The 12387-nt window shown below is 40.8% G+C and overlaps 2 long non-coding RNA genes across 2 annotated transcripts; both read left to right on the top strand.

Moving 5' to 3' along the window:
• Positions 1–537: 537 nt before the first annotated feature.
• On the top strand, positions 538–2281 carry LOC123412664. Its single transcript, XR_006613566.1, has 4 exons — positions 538–1755; positions 1859–1918; positions 2007–2073; positions 2162–2281. It is a non-coding gene; the product is annotated as an uncharacterized LOC123412664 (long non-coding RNA).
• Positions 2282–3180: 899 nt separating this feature from the next.
• Positions 3181–5398, top strand: LOC123412781. The gene is made up of 5 exons (XR_006613598.1): positions 3181–3524; positions 3628–4702; positions 4823–4884; positions 4988–5077; positions 5184–5398. It is a non-coding gene; the product is annotated as an uncharacterized LOC123412781 (long non-coding RNA).
• Positions 5399–12387: the final 6989 nt, after the last annotated feature.

The raw sequence follows: 12387 nt of genomic DNA, 5'->3' as shown, positions 1-12387 counted from the left end.
GTGCATCCTCTCCCCTGGCTTCGTCCTCTTTCTCCCCCTTTCTCTAACCTCTGTTCTTCCCTTTTCTGCAGATGTGCAGACAACTTAATGTATGCTTTCTATCCCTTCTCTCTACAGGCAAAACCAATACAAAGTGAAAACCAATCTTGGTCATAGGTGCTGCCTACGGCATGGGTGACCTGACAGAAGTAACTAAGTCCTCCATTGTCCAGTCATCAACACACTAGGTTCCTATCCTCAAGGTTGGCCCCGTTAGATCAGGCATAAGATGCTCATTGTCCCCATTGAAAGGAAATAAATGTATGTGTAAAATCCTCTGATCAATTTAACTATCAGATTTATGATATTGTTTCCTAAAAAATCGTGTTGTTTTGTGGAATTTCTACATCTTATAATGTTCTTCCGTATAGTTTGAATAGTTGAAACACAAGACCGAGAAGAAAAAGTACGATGCAACAACCTCTGTTTTTATTTGATACTGAATTTTGTTTCCCCTTAAAGAAAGGTGGTTGATATATATGATTGGTTTGCAGGTATGTGCTGAAAAAATACGGCTCGTGAGGCAGACAGAGCACTGCCGCAAGTCTGCTCATCAAGAGGTCAGTGAAGCACGAGAAGCCATTGGAGGGTTGCACACATTGATTGCATACAACTAGGCAGGGGATTTTCTTGGCTGCCTTGGACTCGAGTTGTCGCTGCCACCGTCAAGTCTAGATTATGACTACTCACAATGATCCCAGTGTTAACTTTTTGGAAAATACAAATGGTGTTTCCCTATACCTTCCGTCCTATTTGATGTTCTAAATGTTATGAAGCAAATTTGGTTGATTTGAGTTGCCTCGCTAAGGGGGTTTATTCATTTACATATATTTATTGTTCCATGTCTTAAGTTAACAAGAACTCAAGAAGTCACCCTCCGGTAGCACCACCTGTAAGTATCCTATCTATATCTTTAAATCTATTTTTGTTAAAGAACGTGTTATATACATAGGACATTACAAATTCTCTTGCTTCTTTCCTGAAAAGGTACTGACGTCACTATTTTCTTTTATGCTTCTGGTGTACAACTACACACATAGAGAGCTAACTTGGTAAATAAAATGCAGGGAAGCTGGTAATTAAGCAAATTAATTCGAGCTATTTCAAAGTGATGCGTTACTTGCTGCAGTCTAATTTGGAATATTTTTCTAATTTGCATTTTCCTACTGAAGATTACTTCCCACGCACGCAACTATTTGAAGGTATATCCGTATTTATGTTTCTTACGTAAGTCATATACATGTTTATACTGTTGGCTCAATCCCTTTACTTCCCACGCACGCGTGCGGGGAGTTTACACGTCGAGGAAAGGTCTGGTTGAACCATCACGACGACGGCAGATCCCCCTTTACGTAACTTGCACTGGTGCATCCACCGACAACAGCCAACATTGGTGGCTCCAAAGAGAAATCCCTTCCTGTGGCGGCGACGACGACGACGACGACGGCGTCAGTCTGTTCACTGTTGCGCACCTCTGACTCCTTGCATTCCCCTATTCCATTAGTATTTCCCCTCCTCTCTCTTCAATACCGTTGATTGATTAGTTCTTAATGCACTACACCTCATTGCTTCCGTCGGTAACTGACCCACATGTAGGCCCGAACTCCAGAAACTTCAAATGATGATGCTTTCATATCCATCCCTCACGTACCATATAGATCTCCACATTGCTGGTCACTTTGGATGGTGCGTTAAGCCCTTGCTATTGCAAATCAGGTAAGCAACAAATGCTAATACTATTGACAACTTCACAAGTGCTCTAATTTCTGTACGAGTCGGTTCAACTCATCTACAAACCTTCTAAAATTATTTCTATTAGGTCCACCTAGCCCTAGCTACAGTTCAACAAGTTGAATATCTATATATGCTGCAGGAAAAGGTATGATGCAACAATCTCTGTTTTTATTTTATACTGAATTTTGTTTCCCCTTAAAGAAAGGTGGTTGATATATATGATTGGTTTGCAGGTATGTGCTGAAGAAAATACGGCTCGCGAGGCAGGCAGAGTGCTGCCGCAAGTCTGCTCATCAAGAGGTCAGTGAAGCACGAGAAGCCATTAGGCTTTATTCGTTCATCGATTAGTATTGGTTTCAGGAACTGACAGATGAATGAAAAATTGCAGATGGTCCTAATTGCTCGCCTTCAACATCCTTACACGGTCGAATTCAAGGAGGCATGGGTTGAGAAGGTTTGTTCTCTAGGAGCATGCATCATCATATTATTATGAATATACTGTTGTTATTATACATCTTAACTTGGTATACATGGCTTGTTGTGCACATGCTACAACCTCTGTATGTATATGGTTCCTTATGTATTTCCACGTTGGCTTTGAAGCTGAGCATAATTATTTCTTTTGCTTTTTAATGGTTAGTTATTGATTATATTTTGAAGATCGCGGCTCCTTTCTGCCCTTCTGAAATAAAAGTTGATCTTCAAGTTCTGGTAGTCACACATATAAACTTTAGGCCATACATCGATCTGTTCAAAAAAATCACTGAAAAATAGATTTTTTTTATATATGCATCTTTAGATTTGCTCCTGGATTCCTCTTGCTTTGAATATCCAGTAGTCTCTTATGATCTTAATTTAAAATTTATTCACAATGCGAGCTACTTAGACATTTGACGAAAATGGCATCATGAGGATGATGTTGTGTCGTATTATAATGGGGAATGTTGAGGTTGTACTTCCTCAATCAAAGCAATTCTAGCTAACGAGTGGAACATTTGATAGTGCGGTGGATGATCTTCAAAGGCCCAACCACTATATTATATGGTATTATCAACACATCTATGTTAAATATGTTGTTATTATCGAAGTACCTTCCACAACCAATGATACTACTACAACCAATCGTACGGTTTTTGCTTTTATGTGTCTTTCCATGTTTCCTTCCGTGTTGTTTACACAAGCGACTTCATTTGATATTACTGCAGAATACTTGGTTAGAGAAAATACTGCATCCAGCATATTTAAGATAAGAAATTCTGTTTCGACAGACAAATAGACAATATAATCAATGTATGCTTAATATTTCTAATTTTCTCTGTAGTGCCCTTATTTCTGCTTCAGGTCTATGCTTGTGGATATGATTCTTTAGTGAAGTAGGACAGTTGGATATTGCTTTGGGCACTCCTTTTATCTGTTAGTATGTAAAATATTATATAACAATTCTCAAAAGACAGTACAATTTCGAAAAGATAAAAAGGTGAAAGTAATAAATATTTATGCGCGTTGCCATATTTTAGTTTGTACCAATGTGAATATAAGCATTTTTGTGATGAATTGAGCATAACTACGAGCTTATGTAGACACACTATACATGGAAGTATTATGTATGCTATAGTCATATTTGGCATGAAAGTTCCATGCTCTACAATTTTAAAGCACCTGGATGGTTGTATGGTGTATATGGATCTCTGCCTTGAGCTTTATAGTTTCTTCGGTGCATCCCATATGGGCGATATGAAAAATTTAAGGAGGTTAGCACTATTAACAAAGAATGACACATCCACCATTCCCCTTACATTTTATTTGTGTTTTTTCTTATCCATTAATTGTTATGGTTAAACTTGCTTCTTACAGAACCAGGGCGGAGAAAATGGTTTTCCTGAAGAAATGTGTTGATTATGTTCTTGCGAAAGTTGAATGGTACTCACTGCACAAACTATATTCCTTGAACTACAATGAGCGTATTCATCAATTGGGTAAGTAACAAGTACAAGGCGATGAATTGTGTGGCTTTTCTAAGTTGGACCAGCTGAATTATGGAGTTAACAAGTTTGCTTACATATCTGTATATTGGTCACTCTCCTAGCGATTCTTTTCTATGAACTCCTTTTTTGTGTCTTGATCTGTTTGTTCTTGGTAAAAATTAAGATCAACCCATCGTATTGGCTTGTATACCTATACCGGTCTTAGGTTATACCAGTCTGATGATAAGATGAACTAATCCTCACTTTTGAGATTGGCTGCCTTTTCAAGAATGTTCAACTTTTATTTCAACCCATGCATTCTGGTGATCCGATGAACTAATCCTCACTTTTGAGATTGTCCGCCTTTTGGAGAATGTTCAACTTTTACTTCAATCGCTCTTGTGCTCTGTGATCAAGTATCCATCTTGTAAGATTGTCACCTCTATATTAATGTGGATATATTAGCTAGCTCTCCATGTTCTGCTCTATCAGTGAATACTCTGTTGCTGCAGTTCAGTACATGTATTTTTTGTAACAACTGGCAGTCATTTGGATGCTTAGTGACGTTAAAAAAATGTCCCAACAAGATTAGTGTGCATAGATCCGTCCGACATCTAAACAATGCACTTTCTGCAATAAAAGAAATCTTAAATCTTCTTAAAGGATGTAAGAAGAACCTAAAATATCAGTCTTTGTGTTGTAGTATTCAAGTCTATTGGATTAGATAAAGTTAGAAAACTATCACATGATTTTGAATGCACTGTCCAATAGACGTAACACGATTAGGTACTTATGTTTGTTAATATAACCCCTTCTACCATTTTATTGACTATAACCATTAATTATGGTTCATTTCAATCATGTTTATACACATGAAGCTTGTGCTGATAAAATTCATATGTCAGCTAATGGAGCACTTGCAGGTTCAAGTTTGTTTAAGATCACTGTGGAGTCACATTTGAAGGGTATAAACCTTTTCATTTGAAGTTTCCCTCGAAGACATTGATAATTATGCTTATATAGTACTTCATCTGTTGTTCTCATGTTGTGCTACATACTGACTGCGCTTCTTTTCACTCACATAGTTGCTGCTGATTTGCATTTGAGGATAATGATCGTGCTGATAACTTTCATGTTTCCTTTTCAAGTATGTTGAATTCCTTAAGAAACATTTCCTATTCAGAGCACCCTCTCTTCGTGACTCCCTCATTTATACTAATGAAGTACTTATTGTTCCATGCCATGATTAGCAATTAGCCTTGTATGTGCTCTGATTGCATGAGGAGCTGCTGACACCACCATACCAATTGTTTTTTGAGCGATGTGCATGGCTAAGTCAGGTCTCCTTCTTAGCTTCATCTTGTGCCTTATCTTGGTTCAGAATTACCTATGTCTCCTTGCTATTATAGCCTTCCTTCCATGATACATGTAACACTGTCTTAGCAGAGAGATGTCGATAATGATCCCACTAAAAAATTGGAGGAGATGTACTGGTAGTTTTCTTAGCCAAAAACAGGAAGATGATCTCTCACTCTGGCCTTTCAGTTAACTAAGGTATGTCTTTACATCAAGATTATCAACCATTTCCTAATTTATTCAGGCAAAGGAAAACCACTGCTTGTAAATAATTCAAAGATTTCTTCTTTTTTACTTATGTTTTTTTTAAAAGATGTAACTATTTGCAATTCCATCTACTTCTTATAGTTCCTGCAATTTTCATATTCAACTCGGGTTAGAGGCTTTAGTTCTTATAACATATGGTACTCGATTGATCATCATGTATATTGTATTGTGTAAACATAAAATGATGCACATAATGCATGCTCTTTCCTATTTTTAGTGTGTTTATCCCTGTGAGCTAAGATAAATATCACAGCTCTCATAGTTTTAACTATTAGTTTTTTTACATATTTTTGAAGCTTACAAGATGGACTCACCAACGTAGTTGAAGTAGCTCAACATCATGTAGTTACATTGTCATGGTAGTATTCTTCGCCTAATGGTGACTTAACAGAGCTAGATGTTTGGTAGAATACATTAAACAACTCATTTTACACCTATTAATGTATGTGCCATCGCCTGTTCATACAAATGTAGTGTGCTAATGAGTTCACTTTGCAAGCTACCCTATTGCACATGTCATGAAGCTTACAAAAACGGCTGCTTGATAAGCATGTCTTACCCTAGCACTGCTCACGCAATAGTTGTACATAGAACAATAACAATACATGATATAAATAGGAAAGTGAAACGGGCGCATTCCATCCCGGCACCGCCCCAACTTCCTCTCATGCGGTGCACCAAGGGTGCGCCCCAACCACTATATGTTGTTATTATATTCTATAATCTTGATCAAACATTGAAATGGTTGACTTACACGGAAACCAATACACCTTATATAATGGAACGAAGAAAGTATTAAATATGACAAGTTATATGTTTAAATTTTAACTGTGTATAAATGAAGGTGTAAAGGAGGATTAGAATTAAGCAGGCTGCGCCATCAAGGTGGTGACGAGGGTCACAACCTTGGATTGGAGAAGCGGAAGAAATGGGTGAAGGAATAACAAGAAATACAAAAAACTCATATACACAAGGATTCTATATATTTTATTAGTCAGGATTGATGTTGAATCATAAGAACATATATGTACCGTGACAAAGCACGGGCAATTAACTAGTCTCATGAAAAGTTGCTAGGTCAAATGTATTACCCAATTAGTAAGATGGACCAAGATGGAACACTATTATATCTTACTATACATCTCAAAAGAAAATGTTCTTTGCACTCGTACCGACGTACTCTCACAAGTATTTCTAAGAAAATGTACATCGACTAGTCTCCACCAATAACTTTAACTTCCATGAGAGGAACTAACTAGATAATACTCTTAGGATAGGGATTATGTGCGAACCTAGAATTTGACTTCTTAACCCCCGGATGTACATTATCAATTAAGGATCAACTTGAGAACACATCGAATTGGTATTAATGCAGAACTTTTAAAATATACTAACAAATATGCCCGTGGCGTTGCAACGGAAGAAATATATACATTATACGCTAGCCAAATAAGCGTAACATTTTTTTAAGGATTGACTCGATACCCTCACATATGAGCATCCTCTGTTTTTAACATGGTGACTCATCATGTTGCTATTTAACTTTCTCTCCCACCCTCGTTGATGATGGTCGCGATGTTCACGTGACGACAATGCATTCAACGCGCTAAATCCAAGGGCTATGAGCTTGCTACTGCATGTCATATTTGTCATTATGCTGCGTAAGGGAATATTGAAATTTTTAAAAATAAATCTCATCGACCATGAGCTACTTCCAATGTCTAGACATATAAAGACTTTCGAAAATCTAATCAAAGCCTAGACATAAAAGGCTTTGAATCAGTGAACAGTTTTTGAATTGACATTTTTTTTTGAAAATCACCAACATTTGTTTTGTGTACGGACATTTTCTGAAATTCAAGAAAAGTTTTTGAATTCATGAGCATTTTTGACTCAACAAACTGTTGGAATTATGCCCTAGAGGCAATAATAAATGTATAGTTATTATTATAATTCCTGTATCAAGATAATATTTTATTATCCATGCTATAATTGTATTGAATGAAGACTCATTTACATGTGTGGATACATAGACAAAACACCGTCCCTAGCATGCCTCTAGTTGGCTAGCCAGTTGATCAATGATAGTCAGTGTCTTCTGATTATGAACAAGGTGTTGTTGCTTGATAACTGGATCACGTCATTGGGAGAATCACGTGATTGACTAGACCCAAACTAATAGACGTAGCATGTTGATCGTGTCATTTTGTAGCTGCTGTTTTCTGCGTGTCAAGTATTTATTCCTATGACCATGAGATCATATAACTTACTGACACCGGAGGAATGCTTTGTGTGTATCAAACGTCGCAACGTAACTGGGTGACTATAAAGATACTCTACAGGTATCTCCGAAGGTGTTAGTTGAGTTAGCATGGATCAAGACTGGGATTTGTCACTCCGTGTGACGGAGAGGTATCTCGGGGCCCACTCGGTAATGCAACATCACACACAAGCCTTGCAAGCAATGTAACTTAGTGTAAGCTGCGGGATCTTGTATTACGGAACGAGTAAAGAGACTTGCCGGTAAACGAGATTGAAATAGGTATGCGGATACTGACGATCGAATCTCGGGCAAGTAACATACCGAAGGACAAAGGGAATGACATACGGGATTATACGAATCCTTGGCACTGAGGTTCAAACGATAAGATCTTCGTAGAATATGTAGGATCCAATATGGGCATCCAGGTCCCGCTATTGGATATTGACCGAGGAGTCTCTCGGGTCATGTCTACATAGTTCTCGAACCCGCAGGGTCTGCACACTTAAGGTTCGACGTTGTTTTATGCGTATTTGAGTTATATGGTTGGTTACCGAATGTTGTTCGGAGTCCCGGATGAGATCACGGACGTCACGAGGGTTTTCGGAATGGTCCGGAAACGAAGATTGATATATAGGATGACCTCATTTGATTACCGGAAGGTTTTCGGAGTTACCGGGAATGTACCGGGAATGACGAATGGGTTCCGGGAGTTCACCGGGGGGGGGGGGGGGGCAACCCACCCCGGGGAAGCCCATAGGCATTGGGGGAGCCACACCAGCCCTTAGTGGGCTGGTGGGACAGCCCACAAGTGCCCAATGCGCCAAGAGAAGAAAAATCAAGAGGAAAGAAAAAAAAGGAAGGAGGTGGGAAGGAAGGGGGACTCCTCCCACCAAACCAAGTCCAACTCGGTTTGGGGGGGGGGAGTCCTCCCCCCCTTGTCTCGGCCGACTCCTTGGGGGTCCTTGGACCCCAAGGCAAGGCCCCCCTCCCTCCTCCTATATATATGGAGCAATTAGGGCTGATTTGAGACGATTTTCTCACGGCTGCCCGACCACATACCTCCACGGTTTTTCCTCTAGATCGCGTTTCTTCGGAGCTCGGGCGGAGCCCTGCTGAGACAAGGTCATCACCAACCTCCGGAGCGCCGTCACGCTGCCGGAGAACTCTTCTACCTCTCCGTCTCTCTTGCTGGATCAAGAAGGCCGAGATCATCGTCGAGCTGTACCTGTGCTGAACGCGGAGGTGCCGTTTGTTCGGTACTAGATCGTGGGACTGATCGCGGGATTGTTCGCGGGGCGGATCGAGGGACGTGAGGACGTTCCACTACATCAACCGCGTTCTCTAACGCTTCTGCTGTACGGTCTACAAGGGTACGTAGATCACTCATCCCCTCTCGTAGATGGACATCACCATGATAGGTCTTCGTGCGCGTAGGAAATGTTTTGTTTCCCATGCGACGTTCCCCAACAGTGGCATCATGAGCTAGGTTCATGCGTAGATGTCTTCTCGAGTAGAACACAAAAGGTTTTGTGGGCGGTGATGTGCGCTTTGCTGCCCTCCTTAGTCCTTTCTTGATTCCGCGGTATTGTTGGATTGAAGCGGCTTGGACCGACATTACTCGTACGCTTACGAGAGACTGGTTTCATCGTTACGAGTAACCCCCTTTGCTCAAAGATGACTGGCAAGTGACGGTTTATCCAACTTTAGTTGAATCGGATTTGACCGAGGAGGTCCTTGGATGAGGTTAAATAGCAACTCATATATCTCCGTTGTGGTGTTTGCGTAAGTAAGATGCGATCCTACTAGATACCCTTGGTCACCACGTAAAACATGCAACAACAAAATTAGAGGACGTCTAACTTGTTTTTGCAGGGTATGATTGTGATGTGATATGGCCAATGATGTGATGTGATATATTGGATGTATGAGATGATCATGTTGTAATAGAAATATCGACTTGCACGTCGATGGTACGGCAACCGGCAGGAGCCATAGGGTTGTCTTTATACTAACGTTTGTGCTTGCAGATGCGTTTACTATTTTGCTAGGATGTAGCTTTAGTAGTAATAGCATAAGTAGCACGACAACCCCGATGGCAACACGTTGATGGATGATCATGGTGTGGCGCCGGTGACAAGAAGATCGTGCCGGTGCTTTGGTGATGGAGATCAAGAAGCACGTGATGATGGCCATATCATGTCACTTATGAATTGCATGTGATGTTAATCCTTTTATGCACCTTATTTTGCTTAGAACGACGGTAGCATTATGAGGTGATCTCTCACTAAAATTTCAAGACGAAATTGTGTTCTCCCCGACTGTGCACCGTTGCTACAGTTCGTCGTTTCGAGACACCACGTGATGATCGGGTGTGATAGACTCAACGTTCACATACAACGGGTGCAAAACAGTTGCGCACGCAGAACACTCGGGTTAAGCTTGACGAGCCTAGCATGTGCAGACATGGCCTCGGAACACATGAGACCGAAAGGTCGATCATGAATCATATAGTTGATATGATTAGCATAGGGATGCTTACCACTGAAACTATACTCAACTCACGTGATGATCGGACTTGGGATAGTGTAAGTGGATCATGAACCACTCAAATGACTAGAGATATGTACTTTTTGAGTGGGAGTTTAGCATATAATTTGATTAAGTTGAACTCTAATTATCTTGAACATAGTCTAAGTCCACTTTGAATATATTTGTGTTGTAGATCATGGCTCACGCGAGTGTCATCCTGAATTTTAATACGTTCCTAGAGAAAGCTAAATTGAAAGATGATGGAAGCAACTTTGTAGACTGGGCTCGTAATCTTAAGCTAATCTTACAAACTGGGAAGAAGGATTATGTCCTTAATGCTGCGCTAGGAGATGAACCACCCGCTACGGCTGATCAGGATGTTAAGAACGCTTGCTTAGCGCGTAAGGAGGACTACTCAATAGTTCAATGTGCAGTCTTGTATGGCTTAGAACCGGGACTTCAACGTCGCTTTGAGCGTCATGGAGCATTTGAGATGTTCCAGGAGTTGAAGTTTATCTTTCAGAAGAACGCCCGGATCGAGAGGTATGAGACCTCCGATAAATTCTATGCTTGCAAGATGGAGGAAAACTCGTCTGTGAGTGAACATGTGCTCAAAATGTCTGGGTACTCAAACCGTCTAGCTGAGCTGGGGATTGAACTCCCGCAAGAGGCTATCACTGACAGAATCCTTCAATCACTGCCGCCAAGCTATAAAGGCTTTGTGTTGAACTACAACATGCAAGGGATGAACAAGTCTCCCGGCGAGTTGTTTGCGATGCTGAAAGTCGCAGAGTCTGAACTCCGTAAAGAGCATCAAGTGTTGATGGTGAGCAAGACCACTAGTTTTAAGAGAAACGGCAAAGGCAAGAAGGGCAATTCGAAGAAGAGTGGCAAGCCTGTTGCCAATCCGCCGAAGAAACCCAAGGCTGGACCTAAGCCTGAAACAGAGTGCTTCTATTGCAAGGGTATGGGTCACTGGAAGCGCAATTGCCCCAAGTATCTGGCAGATAAGAAGGCGGGCAAAGAAAAATCAGGTATATTTGATATACATGTTATTGATGTGTACTTAACCGGCTCTCGTAGTAGTGCCTGGGTATTCGATACCGGTTCTGTTGCTCACATTTGCAACTCGAAACAGGAACTGCGGAATAGACGAAGGCTGGCGAAAGACGAAGTGACGATGCGCGTAGGAAATGGTTCCAAGGTTGATGCAATCGCCGTCGGCACAGTGTCACTTCAGCTACCATCGGGATTAGTGATGAACTTAAATCATTGTTATTTAGTGCCTGCGTTGAGCATGAACATTATATCTGGATCTTGTTTATTGCGAGACGGTTACTCTTTTAAGTCTGAGAATAATGGTTGTTCTATTTCTATGAGTAACATCTTTTATGGTCATGCACCGAATGTGAGAGGATTGTTCATATTGAATCTTGATATCGATACGCATATACATAACATTGAGACCAAAAGAGTTAGAGTAAACAATGATAGCGCCATATTTTTGTGGCACTGCCGCTTGGGTCATATTGGTGTAAAGCGCATGAAGAAACTCCATGCTGATGGACTTTTGGAGTCACTTGACTTTGATTCACTTGACACGTGCGAACCATGCCTCATGGGCAAGATGACTAAAACTCCGTTCTCCGGAACAATGGAGCGTGCAAGTGACTTGTTGGAAATCATACATACCGATGTGTGTGGTCCAATGAGCGTAGAGGCACGCGGCGGATATCGTTATTTTCTCACCTTCACTGACGATTTGAGTAGATATGGTTATGTCTACTTGATGAAGCACAAGTCTGAAACATTTGAAAAGTTCAAGCAATTTCAGAGTGAAGTGGAAAATCATCGTAACAAGAAGATCAAGTTCCTGCGGTCTGATCGTGGGGGTGAATATCTGAGTTTCGAGTTTGATGCTCACTTAAGACAATGTGGAATTGTTTCGCAGTTAACACCGCCTGGAACACCACAGCGTAATGGTGTGTCCGAACGTCGTAATCGTACTTTGTTAGAGATGGTGCGATCTATGATGTCTCTTACTGATTTGCCGTTATCATTTTGGGGTTATGAATTAGAAACAGCTGCATTCACTTTAAATAGGGCACCATCAAAATTCGTTGAGACGACACCATACGAACTGTGGTATGGCAAAAGGCCAAAGTTGTCGTTTCTTAAAGTTTGGGGATGTGATGCTTATGTCAAAAAGCTTCAGCCTGAAAAGCTGGAACCCAA

Source organism: Hordeum vulgare, chromosome 7H (assembly GCF_904849725.1).
Source record: "Hordeum vulgare subsp. vulgare chromosome 7H, MorexV3_pseudomolecules_assembly, whole genome shotgun sequence".
Taxonomy (NCBI): domain Eukaryota; kingdom Viridiplantae; phylum Streptophyta; class Magnoliopsida; order Poales; family Poaceae; genus Hordeum; species Hordeum vulgare.
This window is presented reverse-complemented; position numbering and strand designations above follow the sequence as displayed.